The following is an 18,842-nucleotide window of genomic DNA, read 5'->3' as shown; positions in this document are numbered from 1 at the left end:
TAAGGTTCTGATGGTTTCCTGTCTCACATTTAGGTCCTTTATCCATTTTGAGTTTATTTTTGTAAATGGTGTGAGAAAGTGGTCTAGTTTCAACCTTCTGCATGTTGCTGTCCAGTTCTCCCAGCACCATTTGTTAAAGAGGCTGTCTTTTTTCCATTGGATGTTCTTTCCTGCTTTGTCAAAGATGAGTTGGCCATACGTTTGTGGGTCTAGTTCTGGGGTTTCTATTCTATTCCATTGGTCTGTGTGTCTGTTTTTGTGCCAATACCATGCTGTCTTGATGATGACAGCTTTGTAGTAGAGGCTAAAGTCTGGGATTGTGATGCCTCCTGCTTTGGTCTTCTTCTTCAAAATTCCTTTGGCTATTCGGGGCCTTTTGTGGTTCCATATGAATTTTAGGATTGCTTGTTCTAGTTTCGAGAAGAATGCTGGTGCAATTTTGATTGGGATTGCATTGAATGTGTAGATAGCTTTGGGTAGTATTGACATTTTGACAATATTTATTTTTCCAATCCATGAGCAGGGAATGTCTTTCCATTTCTTTAAATCTTCTTCAATTACCTTCATAAGCTTTCTATAGTTTTCAGCATACAGATCCTTTACATCTTTGGTTAGATTTATTCCTAGGTATTTTATGCTTCTTGGTGCAATTGTGAATGGGATCAGTTTCTTTATTTGTCTTTCTGTGGCTTCATTGTTAGTGTATAAGAATGCAACTGATTTCTGTACATTGATTTTGTATCCTGCAACTTTGCTGAATTCATGTATCAGTTCTAGCAGACTTTTGGTGGAGTCTATCGGATTTTCCATGTATAATATCATGTCATCTGCAAAAAGCGAAAGCTTGACTTCATCTTTGCCAATTTTGATGCCTTTGATTTCCTTTTGTTGTCTGATTGCTGATGCTAGAACTTCCAGCACTATGTTAAACAACAGCGGTGAGAGTGGGCATCCCTGTCGTGTTCCTGATCTCAGGGAAAAAGCTCTCAGTTTTTCCCCGTTGAGGATGATGTTAGCTGTGGGCTTTTCATAAATGGCTTTTATGATCTTTAAGTATGTTCCTTCTATCCCGACTTTCTCAAGGGTTTTTATTAAGAAAGGGTGCTGGATTTTGTCAAAGGCCTTTTCTGCATCAATTGACAGGATCATATGGTTCTTCTCTTTTTTTTTGTTAATGTGATGTATCACGTTGATTGATTTGCGAATGTTGAACCAGCCCTGCATCCCAGGAATGAATCCCACTTGATCATGGTGAATAATTCTTTTTATATGCTGTTGAATTCGATTTGCTAGTATCTTATTGAGAATTTTTGCATCCATATTCATCAGGGATATTGGCCTGTAGTTCTCTTTTTTTACTGGGTCTCTGTCTGGTTTAGGAATCAAAGTAATACTGGCTTCATAGAAGGAGTCTGGAAGTTTTCCTTCCCTTTCTATTTCTTGGAATAGCTTGAGAAGGATAGGTATTATCTCTGCTTTAAACGTCTGGTAGAACTCCCCTGGGAAGCCATCTGGTCCTGGACTCTTATTTGTTGGGAGATTTTTGATAACCGATTCAATTTCTTCGCTGGTTATGGGTCTGTTCAAGCTTTCTATTTCCTCCTGATTGAGTTTTGGAAGAGTGTGGGTGTTCAGGAATTTGTCCATTTCTTCCAGGTTGTCCAATTTGTTGGCATATAATTTTTCATAGTATTCCCTGATAATTGTTTGTATCTCTGAGGGATTGGTTGTAATAATTCCATTTTCATTCATGATTTTATCTATTTGGGTCATCTCCCTTTTCTTTTTGAGAAGCCTGGCTAGCGGTTTGTCAATTTTGTTTATTTTTTCAAAAAACCAACTCTTGGTTTCGTTGATCTGCTCTACAGTTTTTTTAGATTCTATATTGTTTATTTCTGCTCTGATCTTTATTACTTCTCTTCTTCTGCTGGGTTTAGGCTGCCTTTGCTGTTCTGCTTCTATTTCCTTTAGGTGTGCTGTTAGATTTTGTATTTGGGATTTTTCTTGTTTCTTGAGATAGGCCTGGATTGCAATGTATTTTCCTCTCAGGACTGCCTTCGCTGCGTCCCAAAGCGTTTGGATTGTTGTATTTTCATTTTCGTTTGTTTCCATCTATTTTTTAATTTCTTCTCTAATTGCCTGGTTGACCCACTCATTCGTTAGTAGGGTGTTCTTTAACCTCCACGCTTTTGGAGGCTTTCCAGACTTTTTCCTGTGGTTGATTTCAAGCTTCATAGCATTGTGGTCTGAAAGTATGCATGGTATAATTTCAATTCTTGTAAACTTATGAAGGGCTGTTTTGTGACCCAGTATATGATCTATCTTGGAGAATGTTCCATGTGCACTCGAGAAGAAAGTATATTCTGTTGCTTTGGGATGCAGAGTTCTAAATATATCTGTCAAGTCCATCTGATCCAATGTCTCATTCAGGGCCCTTGTTTCTTTATTGACCGTGTGTCTAGATGATCTATCCATTTCTGTAAGTGGGGTGTTAAAGTCCCCTGCAATTACCACATTCTTATCAATAAGGTTGCTTCTGTTTATGAGTAATTGTTTTATATACTTGGGGGCTCCGGTATTCGGCGCATAGACATTTATAATTGTTAGCTCTTCCTGATGGATAGACCCTGTAACTATTATATAATGTCCTTCTTCATCTCTTGTTACAGCCTTTAATTTAAAGTCTAGTTTGTCTGATATAAGTATGGCTACTCCAGCTTTCTTTTGGCTTCCAGTAGCATGATAAATAGTTCTCCATCCCCTCACTCTCAATCTAAAGGTGTCCTCAGGTCTAAAATGAGTCTCTTGTAGACAGCAAATAGATGGGTCTTTTTTTTTATCCATTCTGATACCCTATGTCTTTTGGTTGGCGCATTTAATCCATTTACATTCAGTGTTATTATAGAAAGATACAGGTTTAGAGTCATTGTGATGTCTGTATGTTTTATGCTTGCAGTGATGTCTCTGGTACTTTGTCTCACAGGGTCCCCCTTAGGATCTCTTGTAGGGCTGGTTTAGTGGTGACAAATTCCTTCAGTTTTTGTTTGTTTGGGAAGACCTTTATCTCTCCTTCTATTCTAAATGACAGACTTGCTGGATAAAGGATTCTCGGCTGCATATTTTTTCTGTCTAGCACACTGAAAATCTCGTGCCAGTTCTTTCTGGTCTGCCAAGTTTCAAAAGAGAGATCAGTCACGATTCTTATAGGTCTCCCTTTATATGTGAGGGCACGTTTACCCCTTGCTGCTTTCAGAATTTTCTCTTTATCCTTGTATTTTGCCAGTTTCACTATGATATGTCGTGCAGAAGATCGATTCAAGTTACGTCTGAAGGGAGTTCTCTGTGCCTCTTGGATTTCAATGCCTTTTTCCTTCCCCAGTTCAGGGAAGTTCTCAGCTATTATTTCTTCAAGTACCCCTTCAGCACCTTTCCCTCTCTCTTCCTCCTCTGGGATACCAATTATGCGTATATTATTTCTTTTTAGTGTATCACTTAGTTCTCTAATTTTCCCCTCATACTCCTGGATTTTTTTATCTCTCTTTTTCTCAGCTTCCTCTTTTTCCATAACTTTATCTTCTAGTTCACCTATTCTCTCCTCTGCCTCTTCCATCCGAGCTGTGGTGGTTTGCATTTGTTTTGCATTTCCTTTAAAGCGTTTTTCAGCTCCTCGTGACTGTTCCTTAGTCCCTTGATCTCTGTAGCAAGAGATTCTCTGCTGTCCTGTATACTGTTTTCCAGCCCAGCGATTAATTTTATGACTATTATTCTAAATTCACTTTCTGTTATATTATTTAAATCCTTTTTGATCAGATCATTAGCTGTTGTTATTTCCTGGAGATTCTTCTGGGGGGAATTCTTCCGTTTGGTCATTTTGGATAGTCCCTGGAGTGGTGAGGACCTGCAGGGCACTTCCCCTGTGCTGTGGTGTATAACTGGAGTTGGTGGGCGGGGCCGCAGTCAGACCTGATGTCTGCCCCCAGCCCACCGCTGGGGCCACAGTCAGACTGGTGTGTGCCTTCTCTTCCCCTCTCCTAGGGGCGGGATTCCCTGTGGGGTGGTGTGGCCCGTCTGGGCTACTTGCACACTGCCAGGCTTGTGGTGCTGGGGATCTGGCGTATTAGCTGGGGTGGGTAGGCAAGGTGCACGGCGGCAGGGGGGGCAGGCTTAGCTAGCTTCTCCTTAGGTGATCCACTTCAGGAGGGGCCCTGTGGCAGCCGGAGGGAGTCAGATCCGCTGCCGGAGGTTTGGCTCCGCAGAAGCACAGAGTTGGGTGTTTGCGCGGAGCGAGCAATTTCCCTGGCCGGAACCGGTTCCCTTTGGGATTTTGGCTGGGGGATGGGCGGGGGAGATGGCACTGGCGAGCGCCTTTGTTCCCCGCCAAACTGAGCTCTGTCGTCCGGGGGCTCCGCAGCTCACCCTCCCTTTGTCCTCCAGCCTTCCCGCTTTCCGAGCAGAGCTGTTAACTTATGACCTCCCAGACGCTAAGTCGCGCTTGCTGTCAGAACACAGTCCGTCAGGCCCCTCCGCTTTTGCAAGCTGGACTCGGGGGCTCTGCTTGGCTGGCGAGCCGCCCCTCCGCCCCGGCTCCCTCCCGCCAGTCCGTGGAGCGCGCACCGCCTCGCCGCCCTTCCTACCCTCTTCCGTGGGCCTCTCGTCTGCACTTGGGTCCGGTGACTCCGTTCTGCTAATCCTCTGGCGGTTTTCTGGGTTATTTAGGCAGGTGTAGGTGGAATCTAAGTGATCAGCAGGACGCGCGGTGAGCCCAGCGTCCTCCTACGCCACCATCTTCCTGTCTCCCTCAAAAATGTGGTGATTAAAAGATCAGTAGATGAATTTGTAATACAGTGTTTAGGAAATCATTCCCCCAAAAGTAGAAAAGAAAAATAAGGAAGTGAAAAATGGAAAAAAAAAAGATGAGAAGTCTGAATAATAGGAATTCCAGGAAGAGAAATATAAAAGAAAGGGAGGGTAGACGTTATTAAAGAAATAACAGAAGGCTGTTTCCAGAACTGAAGGATCTATTCGTGGTTGCAAGGGACCACCAAGTGTCCGGCAAAATAAATGCAAAAAGACCTATCTAAATGCATATCATTGTGAAATTTCAGAATCCCTCATTTAAGGTCTTAAAATCTTTCAAAGATGAGAAATGATTAAAATAAAATGATTAGATATGAATGATACTAGATTTCTCAACTAAAATAGTGGAAGCTAGGAAACAATGGGTAACACCTTCAAATCTGAAAAAAAAATTATTTCTGAACTATGATATTGTACCCAGCCAAACTAAGAATTGTTTTCAATATTCAAAGGCTCATAAAATGTATTTTGCTTTCACATTTTCTCAAGAGGGAAAGAGAGTATATGCTACACTACAATGAGGAAGTAACAACAAAGGGAAAAAATGGATAAAGGAAACTGGGTAATAGTAGGCAGAGAAGAGGTGAATGCAATTCCCAAGATGACCAGTGTTTATCCATGCTGGAGAGGAAATGGCACAAGGCTCTGGAAGAGATGTTTCCAAGAAAAAAATGGAACAGATTGACTTCCTGATGTATTTGACCACGCTGAGAAAATGTTATAGTTCTTTGAAGAATTAGAAGGGGAATTATTGGAAGGTACATGATACATGAAGCAAATGAAAAAAGTTAGGCAATCACTAACTCCAGGAAGAGCAAAATTTAAAAAGTCCGTAAGAAAGAAAATTGAGTGATCATATACTGCAGGACTCAGCTCTTAAATTATACTTAGAGATTCATAATGCTATAATAATACTGCTTTAACTGAAAATTTTTATGTAATTCTGTAAGGAATGTGGGGTGAAGAAAAGTCTGTGTATGTCCATTTGGGGTAGGATTAGAAAATGATATCTTCATCTTCCCTAGTAGTAAGCCATACGATAGTATAAAAAATTGGAAAATAAAAATAGTATTTGAATAATGATCAAAATATGAAAACTATAGCCTTTTTGGTCTAGATATGGGGGTGGGGAATATGAAAGAGAACTCTTGTTTTTGTTGCCTTAGAGTACTTTAAACTCTGTACATACTTTGCTTTGCTAAAAATAAAGATTTTTAAAAAGATGGTGTGTAACATCTTTTTTGAGCAAGAGAACGCTATTAGTATATACCCTTTAATTCAGGAAATACTTTAAAAAATTTATCCCAGGAAAACAATTGTGGGTGTGTCCACAAATCTAAGCATGAGAATATTTACCACAGAGTTGTTTGTAGCATCAATAAACTATAAATAGATTAAATTCCCACTTTAAGAGGGTGAGCACTGAACCCATCTTGTTTAGTGCTATATCTTGTTTAGTATCTTGGGTTTCTGGGATTGTATCTGACATATACTAGGTACTCAATAAATATTTGTTGAATATTTACTAAGGAAATAGTTGAATTAATTCATAGGAAAAATGCACAAAAAACAATCTGTTAACACTGGTTACCTCTGTGTGGAGGAATTATCTGTTATATTTATTTTTGCCTATTTTTCTAATTTGTATTTTTGAAAATTTCTAAAATAACATTTTAAAGTTACAAATTTCTAAAATAAAAAAAAAGATACACTAAAATTTCAAAAGTAATCATTTATAAAGAGGAAAAGGTTGACAGTCCATGGATTTCAGGCTGATATTGTGTTAAAACTGAACATTCTGATGATTCAGACCAAAGTACCTCTCAATGGGTCAAAATAACTCTCATTCTTTGGTAAGTGGAAGCATACATTTAAAAAAATTTTTTTAATGTTTATTTATTTTTGACAGAGAGAGAGAGAGACAGAACACAAGCTGGGGAGGGGCAGAGAGAGAGGGAGACAAAGAATCCGAAACAGGCTCCAGACTCTGAGTGGTCATCACAGAGTCCGATGTGGGGCTCGAACTCACAAACTACAAGATCATGACCCAAGCTGAAGGCAGACGTTTAACCAACTGAACCACCCAGGCGCCCCAAATTTACTTTAATTTTAATTTTATTATTTATTTGAGAGAGAGAGAGAGGGAGAGAGAGAGAATCCTAAGCGGCCCTGCAGTGTCAGAGCAGAGCCCAGTGTGGGGCTCAAACTCTGGAACCACGAGATCATGACCTGAGCTGAAATCAAGAGTCAGATGCTCAACTGACTGAGCCACCCACGCACCCCTGGAAGCATACATTTTTATGTAATTAGAAAAAAAATCTTCCTGACACTAAATTCAAGGAAGAAGTTATGTAGATGAACAAGATCATAGGAACATAATAGACATTATCTTCAACTTCAGTTTTACAGAAAATCAAATGTTATTCTTGATGTAGCTCTTTCTTATATTGACCCTCGAAAAAAAGCATAACTTTGTAATGTAACTTGGTGAAGGTATTTCTGCAGAATGGTTAATTAAGTGAGAGATGTCTCAATTTTCACATGGATTACAGTTCCAAAAGTGTTTTTAAGTCCAAAATGACCAGTTTTTAACCCTTTGTTCCCCAGTACATTTCTACCAAATAGTGTTGGTCTGTCCCTCTGCTTTTTGTTTTATAGCCAATTCAGTATGTTTTCTCCAAATGTATTGGAGAAATTTGTATTCATTGAAGGATTTTGAGGCCCCAAGCACTTTCCTTCATGATCTCCTCAGACATTGTGAAGGATTCCTTAGTAGGTCATCCCTAAACACTTGCCCTGGTACCCTCTAATGGGTAGGTTCAGAGTGGTCTTGAACGAAGGCAAGCATCCCTGGCTTGCGGCACATTTTCATCAGCAGCAGTTGAACATCTCTTTCAGAATGCCTTACTATTACCCTAAACTATCATGGGGTTAGTAGACATTTGACATCTGTGCTTCTTCTTTGGCATTGAGTCACACATTTCTGACTTTGCCAGTTGGATGCACTCTTGTTAACCCCTAAGCCCTGAATATATCATAGTAGGTTTATTTGGTCTCTACTTTTCAGCCCCTGCTTATCCTTTATCCACAAACTAAAAAAAATTCCATTTCATCTATTATTTTCTTTCTCTTTTGCCAATTGTTGTTTCTTTCTTTATTCGCTCTTTGTCAAATGACTCATCTCATCTATACTTGTAATATCCTTTATTCTCTCATTGCTTTCAGTTTTAAAAAATCATCTCTACTTTTGTTTCCATTTCCAAGCCTACACTTCTCCTGAATTGTTGCTGTCACCTCTCTCAATACCTCTGTACTTTTCTGTCCTTATGGGGGTCAATGATATTCACAAAACAATAGAAAACTAAATACAAATGTAGTGAACATAGCAACAAGGTGAGGAGTAATGGATGGATGCGATGAAAATGCCTGCCTGATTGTTTTCACAATATGCTGGTGGTGAGGAGACAACGTTTGATCTGGAAAATCTCTTTGTCCTCATTTATGAAAGGTTATAGGATATTTGAAAATAGTTACTTTATGTAACGCGAATAGCTGACTTTCTCGTCACTTGACTTGATGTAGAGAAAGAATATAAAGAATCTAGCTCCTTGTAGAAAATCAGTTAACAAACATATCTCTCAAATACTCATCTCTCAAATACTCATCTCTCCCAAATACTCATTCTTTTTACAACATAGTTGATGGGAACTAGATGATAGTCAAAGGTTGTTGACAACCTGAAATGCTTATATTCTGTGCTGAGCAAAGTAAGACCCATATGTTTTAGAGAAGGAGGTGGCACCGTTAATATTCTGTTAAGAAAATTGAGAATCCCTGGCTTGTGTTGTTACACAAACTTCCATCCTGTGGAAATGGGTCATAGCACAAAGCCAAAATTTTTCTCAGAAAATAAATTTGAATCTGTTCAAATACTGGCACAGTTACTCAGAGAAATAACAGAAGTGTGTGCCATAAGTCATAAAAAGAGACAATTACAGTCTAGAAAAATGTCAGGACAAATGCTCCAGTCCTGCATCTAGTAGGCAAGCAGAGCTGAGGTGAATTCAGGGAGCTTGACTCCTGAACTTCACCCTCTAGAGTTTACTGTTCCCCTGGTTATCTTAACATTTGTTGATTTCGCTCCCAAGTTTAGAAAATTCTGTATAATTTGGTAAACTTATAAGCAGTTTCTGTTGCCTGTGTCTCCTTTTCATTTGCTTTGCCTTCCAATAACGTCTGCTCATCTTTCACAGAAATAATGACTTAGGTGTCATTAGAACAAGAAAAGATGTTTCTGAATAGAGTTCTTATATTTAATACATAATGTCTGGCTTCCTAGTGCAGTTGAGCACCATTGACCATGATTACATAAAGAAATCCCTGCTGCATTCCACCCTGCTGTGTAAATCTGTACATTAGAGATACAGACCAATTATAAATCAGTTTAATCTGTAATCTGGGGCATTTTCTCCTTGCGCAAGTTTAAAACTCAGTGAGTATAGAAGTTTATGTGTGGACTGGCATCTCTGATCTGAACCTCATTTTCAGAACCCTGTGTTCTTCTGGACAACTGCCCAGCTACCATCCTGAGTGGACACACACCTGTCCCTTCCTATGCTCCTTCCCAGCCCCCCAAAAGTGAATTATTATATTTCTCCTTTTAGACTTCAGGCCACTGAAAACATACCATCCAAATTTGGTGCATATTCACTTAGCTATTTTGCTGTGATCCTGTTAATAGAGTAAGAGAGAAATAATTTTATTCATAAAGATTAAACATATGTAACAAGAAAATATCTTTGTCTTTCAAATCTCTACATTTTTCAAAAGAGGAAAAATATCTGAAAAGGGTATGTATAATGGTTTGTGTAGTGTATAATGTATAATGATTAGAGAGGAGTGAAAACTGAAGAGCCCACGGGTGAAATTGCTCTGGGTAAGAGAGAGATGTGATGGAGAGAGGGTGGCTGGGGTATGGTGAGAGGGAGGGATAGGATTGTGTCTGGGGAGAGACAGGCATCCGCTGGAAAATATATGAAGTTTCTGTGGTGTGGTGACCCTGCCCCCTCCATGACAACTTCAGGAAAATCCAAATGTCTTTGTATGGTTTCGGAATTGGATTTACTCTCAAGGATCTGTTCTCGGTGCCACAAGAAGGTTGGTGGTGAGGGTAAAAACCACAGAGACACAACCTTACATGATCCTCTCCCCCTGACATGTCAACCCCATGCTCTCTTCCAGCTTCACTGGTTTCCTGCATGTTGTTTGAATATACCAGATACTCCTGCCTGAAGACCTTTGTACTTGCTGTTGGCTCTACCTGAATGCTCTTTCCCCACATATCCACATGGCTTACATCCTCACCTCCTTCTGGTCTTTACTCAGTTGTCACCTAGTGAGGACTTACTCGGCCTCCTGTTGATAAGACATATTTTATCTTGTTTGTCTGACTTCTTCATTAGAATTTGAGAGGGCAAGGTATTCCCTGTCCCCACTCCCCAATCTGTCCTTAGTGCCTAGAATAACACTGGACACATAGAAAGTACTCAGTAAATATTTGTTGAGTGAATCAAATAATGCCTGCTATCCAAAGGAGCCCAGTTACTTCAGTAAGCAGCAAACAGATGATTCTCAAAATATATTAGAATCTTTCTAGCTATATAGACAAGTAAACATAAGTAGGAAGACTGATGAAAAGCATTTATTGAAATCTTCCTGGAAAAAATTGATGTTTTTTTAATTCAAATAATGATGTGTACATGTTAAGTACATTACAAAACAAACATATTAGGGAAAACCAGATCATCTTTGAAATATTTGTTTTAAAAGTTCTTCCTTTAAGTGTGCTCTTCCTGTTTTAGAGAAATGCAAATTACACATGGCAGTAATCTGACTTTCTTTGGAACACTTTTCTTTTATTACGCAGTCATTTCAAATGTGAAGAATAAAATGCTGCTAAATAAAAGATTATTTGCTGTCTTAAGTGGTACACAAGAGCTGTTTTTCTCTGTTTTTGTCACCCTGGCAAATTATCTACAAGATTGGTCTTTGAAGAGACTTTTTATTATATCAGTAGAAAACATTATTTTAAGCAATAACCTAATGAAAGTATTTCTCCTCCACACCATTCAAGACAATTTGTACAGAAAAATAAGATGAATACAAATCCCTACCATATATTGAGTGTGTTTTTTGAATCTCTTAGGTCAATGATAACAGCTGTTGCAGGGACCATGATGTGAACATGCCTTTGTCCCAGAGAGGGGGCTGTCCACACTTGCTTCCCCCTCCTGATGTGGGCAAGGCTCTGCTGCTTGTCCACTTCAGAGCAACTGACTGCTACAGGTTCTTGTTCTGTGTCCTGGACCCTTCCGTCACAGTGACTCCTGACTTTTAAATTTGGTTCAAAACAGATAATTTAAGACAAAGATTCCTTTAATTTGGGGGGTGGGGGAAAGTTTTATGATGGCTCAAACCGTCCTTTCCATAATCGTTGTGAAATCTGCCATTTACTTACTTAGAATACCAGATTTCTGTAGGTCACCAGATTTTTCACTTAAAGAAAAGCTCTCTTTTTATTTGATGCTGTTTAGCTTCTAGCCTTTAAAATTTTTTTTTAATGTTTATCTATTTTTGAGAGAGAGAGAGAGAGAGAGGGAGAGAGAGAGCACAAGTGGGGGAGAGGCAGAGAGAGAGGGAGAGACAGAATCTGAAGCAGGCTCCAGGCTCTGAGCTGTCAGCACAGAGCCTGACACGAGGCTCAGATCCACGAACTGTGAGAGATCATGACCTGAGCCGAAGTTGGACACTTAACCGACTGAGCCACCCAGGCACCCCTAGCTTCTAGTCTTAATAGAGTGAACATATAACTTATCATCCAAATATGGACATGCTTAGGAATGGAAGGGAGGTAACCATAAATAATTATATCTGGAAAACAATCAACCTAGGATCGTGTGAGGCAAGCTGAGTATTATGGTTCCTAACTATGAAGGATAATAAAATGAATACTTATTGAAACCATGAAATGTGCTAACTGCTATATACATTTAAGTATATGAAATATATATATGTATACACAAAAATGTATATAATCTCAATTTTTGTTTTTGAGAGAGAGAGAGGAGAGAGTGTGAGCAGGGGAGGAACAGAAGGAGAGGGAGCAAGAACATTTTAAGCTGGCTCCACACCCAGTGCAGAGCCCAATGTGGGGCTCGATCTCACGACCTTGAGATCATGAGCTTGATATACCAAAATGAAGAGTCGGTTGCTTAATCAACTGAGCCACCCAGCTGCCCCTATAATCTCAATTTCAAAACCATCCTCTGATGTGGAACTTGAGCACATATTCAACCAAGAATCTGAGGCTCTGTGACACTAACGCAAAGAGTTAACATATAATAGTCTAAAAGGAATTTTAGGAACCCGACTCAGGACAGTTTACAATAAGGACTATTGATTTAGCTGTCTGGAGAAAATGCATTGGATACATTTTTGGCCAAAAGCCAGATGTTAAAATCAATAATTGGCTGAAATCAGATAGCACTAGAACAGAAGGCACTTTCTGAAGACAAGATTAAATCGGAAACCTTATCAAATATTTTAAAAGTCAAATTTTGAAAGTTCGACACTATCATGAAGGAAAACAGAATTTATCAGCACCATCAACTGGTGTGCTGCTCTTGTGGTTCCTGTGTGGCAGGTCAGCAATCCTAAAGGGACACTTAATTTAATCAGACTAACATTTAGTGCACAGTGTAAGGAACTTGGGATTCACCACTCAGCACATCTCAGAAATATTGGACCTGTTATTATTGAGAAATGTTTACCAGTCTATACCAATTATTTTGACAAGCTTTTGTTTTTTTGGTCTCCATAGACTAAAACCATAAGGAATTGATTTCAATTTGAATTTTGGCTAGTGAGAACAAAACGTGCATTGAGATTCTCTAGTTTCTCTAACATTTTCTTCTTCTCTCCCTACTTTTTTTTATTCATTCAATCAACATTTATTAAGCATCTTTTCAGTGTATTAGCCATCATTTCGGGAGATGGGGATACAACATCATGAAGATGATAGTCTCCCCCCACCTCCCCCATGGAGTTTACATTCTGGGACTTGGGGAGACAGACAATCAAAACTTTAAACATATAACATATAAATAGTGTTATGTATTTATATGTAATAGAAGAAAACGGTAAGAGGGATATGAAGAATTCTCTGTCATGACTGGGTCATGATGATTTCTCATGATGTTAGTTTGGACTTTTTCTTTCTCATGGAATTTTATAGGGGCAGATTTGACATTAATACCTCATAATAAGATACAAAGAGTTCCCAACTAGGATTTTTTTCTTGAATAACTCATTTTTGAAGTGGAATTAACTGAAAATTACATGTAGCTCTTAAAGATTAGTTTAATATTTTGAATGTTAGCACATCAACTATTCTACAAAGATTTGAATTATCATGTAATCTCAACTTTTACTCTGCATTACATTATTATTTAAAATTTCATCAAGATTTGTTGGCTGAAAAATGGTATAGTATTTTTCCTGAAGTTATCTTCCAAACATACTTTCTCTTAACATATCCTTTCACTGACAGTTTGCTCTCCTATGTAGTCAATAATCCTTCATAATTTCAAGGTGCATAAATTAATAACTTTCACAATTAATTTATTATCACAGCATTTTATTCTTACAGTAATGAAGATACATTTAAATTTCACCTGACTGATAGAATTTCAACTTTTAAAGCAAATAAAGAGGGGTGCCTGGGCGGCTCATTTGGTTAAGCATCTGACTTCGGTTCGGTAATGATCTCATGGTTTGTGAGTTTGAGCTCTGCATCAGGCTCTGTGCTGACAACTCAGAGCCTGGAGCCTGCTTCGGATTCTGTGTCTCCCTCTCTCTCTCTGACCCTCCCCCCTACATGCTCTGTCTCTCTCTGTCTGTCAAAAAATAAATAAATGTTAAAAAAAATTTTAAAACAAATAAAGAGATTTTCACTCTGGTTACTACTAAATTGCTCATCAGAATTTTATTTACTACATTTTTTTTAATTTTTATTTTTTTTAGAGAGAGGGGGAGAGAGCATGACCGGGGGAAGAGCAGAGGGAGAAGGGAAGAGAGAATCTTAGGTAGGCTCCATGCCCATCTTGGAGCCTGAAGTGGAGCTTGATCTCACGATTGTGACATCATAACATGAGCTGAAATCAAGAGTTGGACACTTAACTCACTGAGCCACCCAGGGGCCCCTTGTTTTTATTTTTTTATTTCAGTATAATTGACATGCAATGTTACATTAGTTTTGGGTGTACAACGTGGCGATTCAGCAACTCTGTATGTTATGGTATGATCACCACAAGTGTAGCTACCGTCTCTTGTCAATTGTATGCTATTATACCATTGACTGTATTCCCTCAGCTGTACCTTTTGCTTATCAGAATTTTAAACTGCATATTTATTTATAAACAATAAACTCTAATGACACTTCTGTGTGTGTTGCTCACATCAATACCCTGTTTAGGTACGATGGTGATGCCACACACACACATTCAGGGATGCCGAAATGGCATTGAATTGGATGCTTGACTACTTGACTATTCAGCCTTTGAATAGCTAGCTGAATATAAAGCTGAAGTGTAGCAGCAGATTTTAGCCAAACAGTGAAACAGTAGTAGAACTCTCATCCCTACTTTCTCAAATGCAGTCACTCTTTGGAAGGGGCCTAGTAGGGACAGTCATTGGAGTGACAGCTTCCCAGCCTTCTTATCTCTGGTGCCTAAAGTGTTAAATGTGGCATCTGAGAGAGTCTCAGCAAGGTTCATTTTGGTACTGGGCATTATTAACTGAGTGGGTGGGTTTTCACCCTTATTCTTCTGTTGAGTTTCCCCAGAACCGCAGTCTTCCTGTTCAATAGACACAATAAGTGAATGTGGTCTTCTTGGTGTAGTTGATATGCATGGCTTTCATGAGGAGGCATGAGAACCTGAGTGAGTTTTTAGCAGGTGGTTCCCGGGCTTCATATTTACCTTCATGATGCAACTTGGAATCATTTGCTATGAACTCAGCTGAAGCTTGAGCTAGAATAATAAAAAGCATTTAAATTTTGGCTGCACTACTCAACTTACACTCAACCAAAACTTAATAATCTGCAAATTTAAACTTGAACATAAAAATGGATTTACTTTTGCTTTTTTGTCCCTGTGACTTTATTGTCTGTGGCAAAACAGAAGCAAATACTAAGGAGCATCCATGCAAAACATGAGAAAGGGGATGGGAACCAAATTTGCTAAAAATTCTAAAAGCTGGTGTATGTCTTCTTTCCAGGATCACCTGCAGGTTGGATGGAGGTAAAATTCAATATTCAACTGTCAACTATTTCTTAGAGGTAGTGGAGTTAATGTTTGTGTTGTATACTCTGATGAAGGAATGCATCTTGCTGTCTCATATCTCTATAGCTGCTCCCCTGCTCAGACGAGTTGCTTCCTTCTTCCTGCCAGCTCCTCCAGTGCTGGAAATCTCAGAGCAGGAAATTCGTTCTGGAACTCTGAGTGTGACTTCATGCTCTTCTCTTTATTTATTAAATTTTTTTATGTTTATTTATTTGTTTATTTAGAGAGAGACAGAGAGAGAGAGAGAGAGAGAGAGAGAGGAGGGGCAGAGAGAGAAAAGGAGAGAGAATCCCAAGCAGGCTCCATGCTGTTAGCACAGAGCCTGACACGAGGATTGAACTCACAAACTGCGAGATCATGACCTGCAGTGGAATCAAGAGTCAGATGCTTAACTGACTGAGCCACCCAGGTGCCCCCAGGTACTCCTCCTTCTGAACAGCCTCAGCCATCTGTGCACATCTGTAGTGGTGCCAGTTACACCCACCTGCCTTCATAAGTAGTGACTTGCTTGTTGGTTGCCACCTCTTGTGCATGTTCTCTGAAGACGGGTCTGATTTTTAATTCAATTTTATATCCCGAGCACTCAGCACAGTGTCACGTGAGAACTCGGTAAAAGTCATTACTACTGTGGCTACTATTACTATTGCTGGTTGTACTTACTGTTTCTACCACTGTTGTTGCTGCAGCTGCTGTTATAACCAGTGTTAGCTGGTGAGCTAGTGGCACCCTCTCAGGCCTGGAGAGTGCATGCACTTTCACATTTTGATCGCTTTTTGTCCACCCTCCAGAGACAGGCATGGCAAGGGAGGAAGATAGGGAGGCTTTCTGCATGAAGGGAAAAGTCTGAAAGTTCCTGATAGGAAAACCACTCCCATATTGCAAATGGCAATATGAATATTACAAATTTACTATAGCTCTTGGATTTTTAAAAATATTTGTGCACTTATGGGGCGCCTGGGTGGCTCAGTCGGTTGGGCGGCCGACTTTGGCTCAGGTCATGATCTCGCGGTCCGTGAGTTCGAGCCCCGCGTCGGGCTCTGTGCTGACAGCTCAGAGCCTGGAGCCTGTTTCGGATTCTGTGTCTCCCTCTCTCTGACCCTCCCCCATTCATGCTCTGTCTCTATCTCAAAAATAAATAAAAGTTAAAAAAAAATATTTGTGCACTTGTGACACTTTCATTTTCTGTTGAGTATTTGGTTCTCCCATGGAAGGTATGATTGCTCTGACCATGGTGATGCTGTAGGAGGAGATGTAAATTTGAGCCCATCTAACACACATTTTATCAACAATGAAGCAAACATTTATTCACCTGATGAACTTGAACAAGTCTTTTGGCCTGAGCTTCAGTTTCATTAGAAATTTAAGATAATGTAATCAACTCTGTCTTGGTGTTTTTGGGGATGAAAAGAGGAAACCAATGTGAAAGGGAAATATAAACTGCCAGGTTCTAGACATAATGAGGTGTTATTATATGGCTGTGGCTGATCTTTCCTCTGAATTTCCAGTAGCACTTTGTACTGAATGGCAAGTTTAGTTGGTTTGGAGGGGAGAGCTATGGTCTGGTTGGATGTACCAGATATGAGGTTAAAACAAAACAAAACAAAACAAAAAACAAAACAAAACAAAACTGGGAGCAAACCATCCCTACCATTCCACTAGTTATGTGGCCCAGGATAGATACCTGAAAAAAGGATCTTAAGGCTATTTAGCTCAAGGTCATTCACTGTGAGGATGAAGTGGAAAAATACCTCTAAAGACACTGGGTACATTGAAGGTGGTTGGCTGGTGTTTACAAAGTATTCCTTCAGGGCAGCAAAAAGTAAAGGTGAATCAAAAAGGTTCTGAGCAGACAGCACACAGAGGGAAAAGCCTAACTCAGACTACTGGTGTGACCTGAGCAAGTCCTGTTCTGGCCATAATCCCATTTCCTCAGATATGAATTGGGTGTAATAATAATAGTTTCCTTAATTATCTCTTAGGGTTATTGTAAAAACTAAAAGTGGCAATATAACACTAGACTCAAAGGTTTAGTTTATTCACCCCACAAAGTTTAGAGTTATGCCTATGATAATTCTCCTTATTTCCAAAAATAATCTTAACCCGTCTAGTTTATGTTGACTGAATATAATGCTTAGGATGCTCTTTTGACAAAATGCTGGCAAGTCACCACGCACTTGACTGCCTCCATTCAGGCCACCTTTTGGGTGGTGAAACATTGATAAAAATTAATGATGATGGAGGAGGAAAGGAAAGAGGCACAGCTGGTGAGACAAATTCTAGCAACTTTTCTAAGATGAAGGCTTTGTTCCTGAGCCCCTCTCCATTGTCTTTTCTATGGAAACCTTGGTGAGGAGGAAGCCAACCAGAGTGCTGGAGAAAGCACCATGTGGTAGGGAGAGCATCATGGCCCTGGCTGAGGAGGCCGGCCACGGACACCGACTCTGTGTATTCATTTCTACAATGAAGTTGGGACTGTGTAATAACAACATGTATTGAAATTGTACTGTGTGTGCCACAGGGACATTCTCAGTGAATTCTCAGAAACAATCTCTGAGGCCAGTTGCGAATCCCAGGATGTTCTCCAGTTACGGACTAAGTACGTGGCAGAGCTGGGATTTGAACCCAAATACTCCACATTACCTTCCCCTTTCAGCTGTAAGCTTCTATACGGTGGTGGCCAAAGATGTTTGAGCAAGCAGGTCTGTGTGGGAGCACCACTCAGAAGTGGTTTATGTTAGCAGTTTGTTTTACTGGTCCTTCCAAAGGTAGGGCTGGGGAATAAGCTCTTTTACTCCTGAGAGCTCAGGGAGTAAACGGAGTTGGTTTCTGTCAGGTTTTTAAGCAGAGGGAAGTAAATATTGGCTTGTAGACTGGTAACAGGGCTTCCATCTGAGGGGCCAGCAGAGGAGCAGCCTGCGAACCAGCCCAGAAAAGTGAGGTGACCCAGGAGACCCTGGTGTTGCAGATGCTAAGGGAGTAGGGATCCCTTCCCAAAGGCCACAGTGCTCCACTGTGTCCAGTACTGCTAAGCTGTCAGACCAGACAAGAGCTGAAACGACCAGCTAGATTTTCTGGTTAGAACACAGGTGGCTTTGCCAGCATTTGAAACACATCTTTCATCTCATTCTGTTTCTATTTAGAAGGGTTTTTCCTGCAGGGGTTGTTCTTTTATTTTGCCTCCAGTTTTGGGGAGTGTACCCTCTTTGGGGCCACTGTGTGCATCCCCTACTTCATATAGCACACGTAGAGTCCCTTGTTGCTGAACTCAATCCCCCGAATGTCAAGTCACCATAAAGATGCATTTCTGTTCCAGATCCATAGCCCAACAGTCTCCAAAAGACCATCCAGATCTTTTCTGGACCTGGATGTTTAAGTCAGTCAACAAATCTGCAATTACAATGATCATTTTTGCCTTCAGACATATTTTAGCTGCATCTGAAAGCTAATGGATTTTCTTTCTTAAACTTTTTTTTTTTTTTTTTTTTGTATTTTGAAATATTCCAGTCATGCATTTTGATGGCTGAGAGAGTGAAGTAATAGTAATCTAATCACCCTGGAGACACAGATGCTTTTGTGAGCTGGCAC

The 18,842-nt window shown here is 39.9% G+C and overlaps 1 protein-coding gene across 1 annotated transcript in view; it reads left to right on the top strand.

The window, feature by feature from the left end:
* Positions 1–18,842, top strand: part of ST8SIA1 (ST8 alpha-N-acetyl-neuraminide alpha-2,8-sialyltransferase 1) — a 154,573-nt gene that overhangs the window by 37,118 nt on the left and 98,613 nt on the right. The gene's annotated exons all lie outside the window — the stretch shown is intronic.

Source organism: Lynx canadensis, chromosome B4 (genome assembly GCF_007474595.2).
Source record: "Lynx canadensis isolate LIC74 chromosome B4, mLynCan4.pri.v2, whole genome shotgun sequence".
In the NCBI taxonomy this organism is placed as follows: domain Eukaryota; kingdom Metazoa; phylum Chordata; class Mammalia; order Carnivora; family Felidae; genus Lynx; species Lynx canadensis.
The sequence above is the reverse complement of the archived record's forward strand: the minus strand, read 5'-3'. Positions and strand labels throughout refer to the sequence as shown.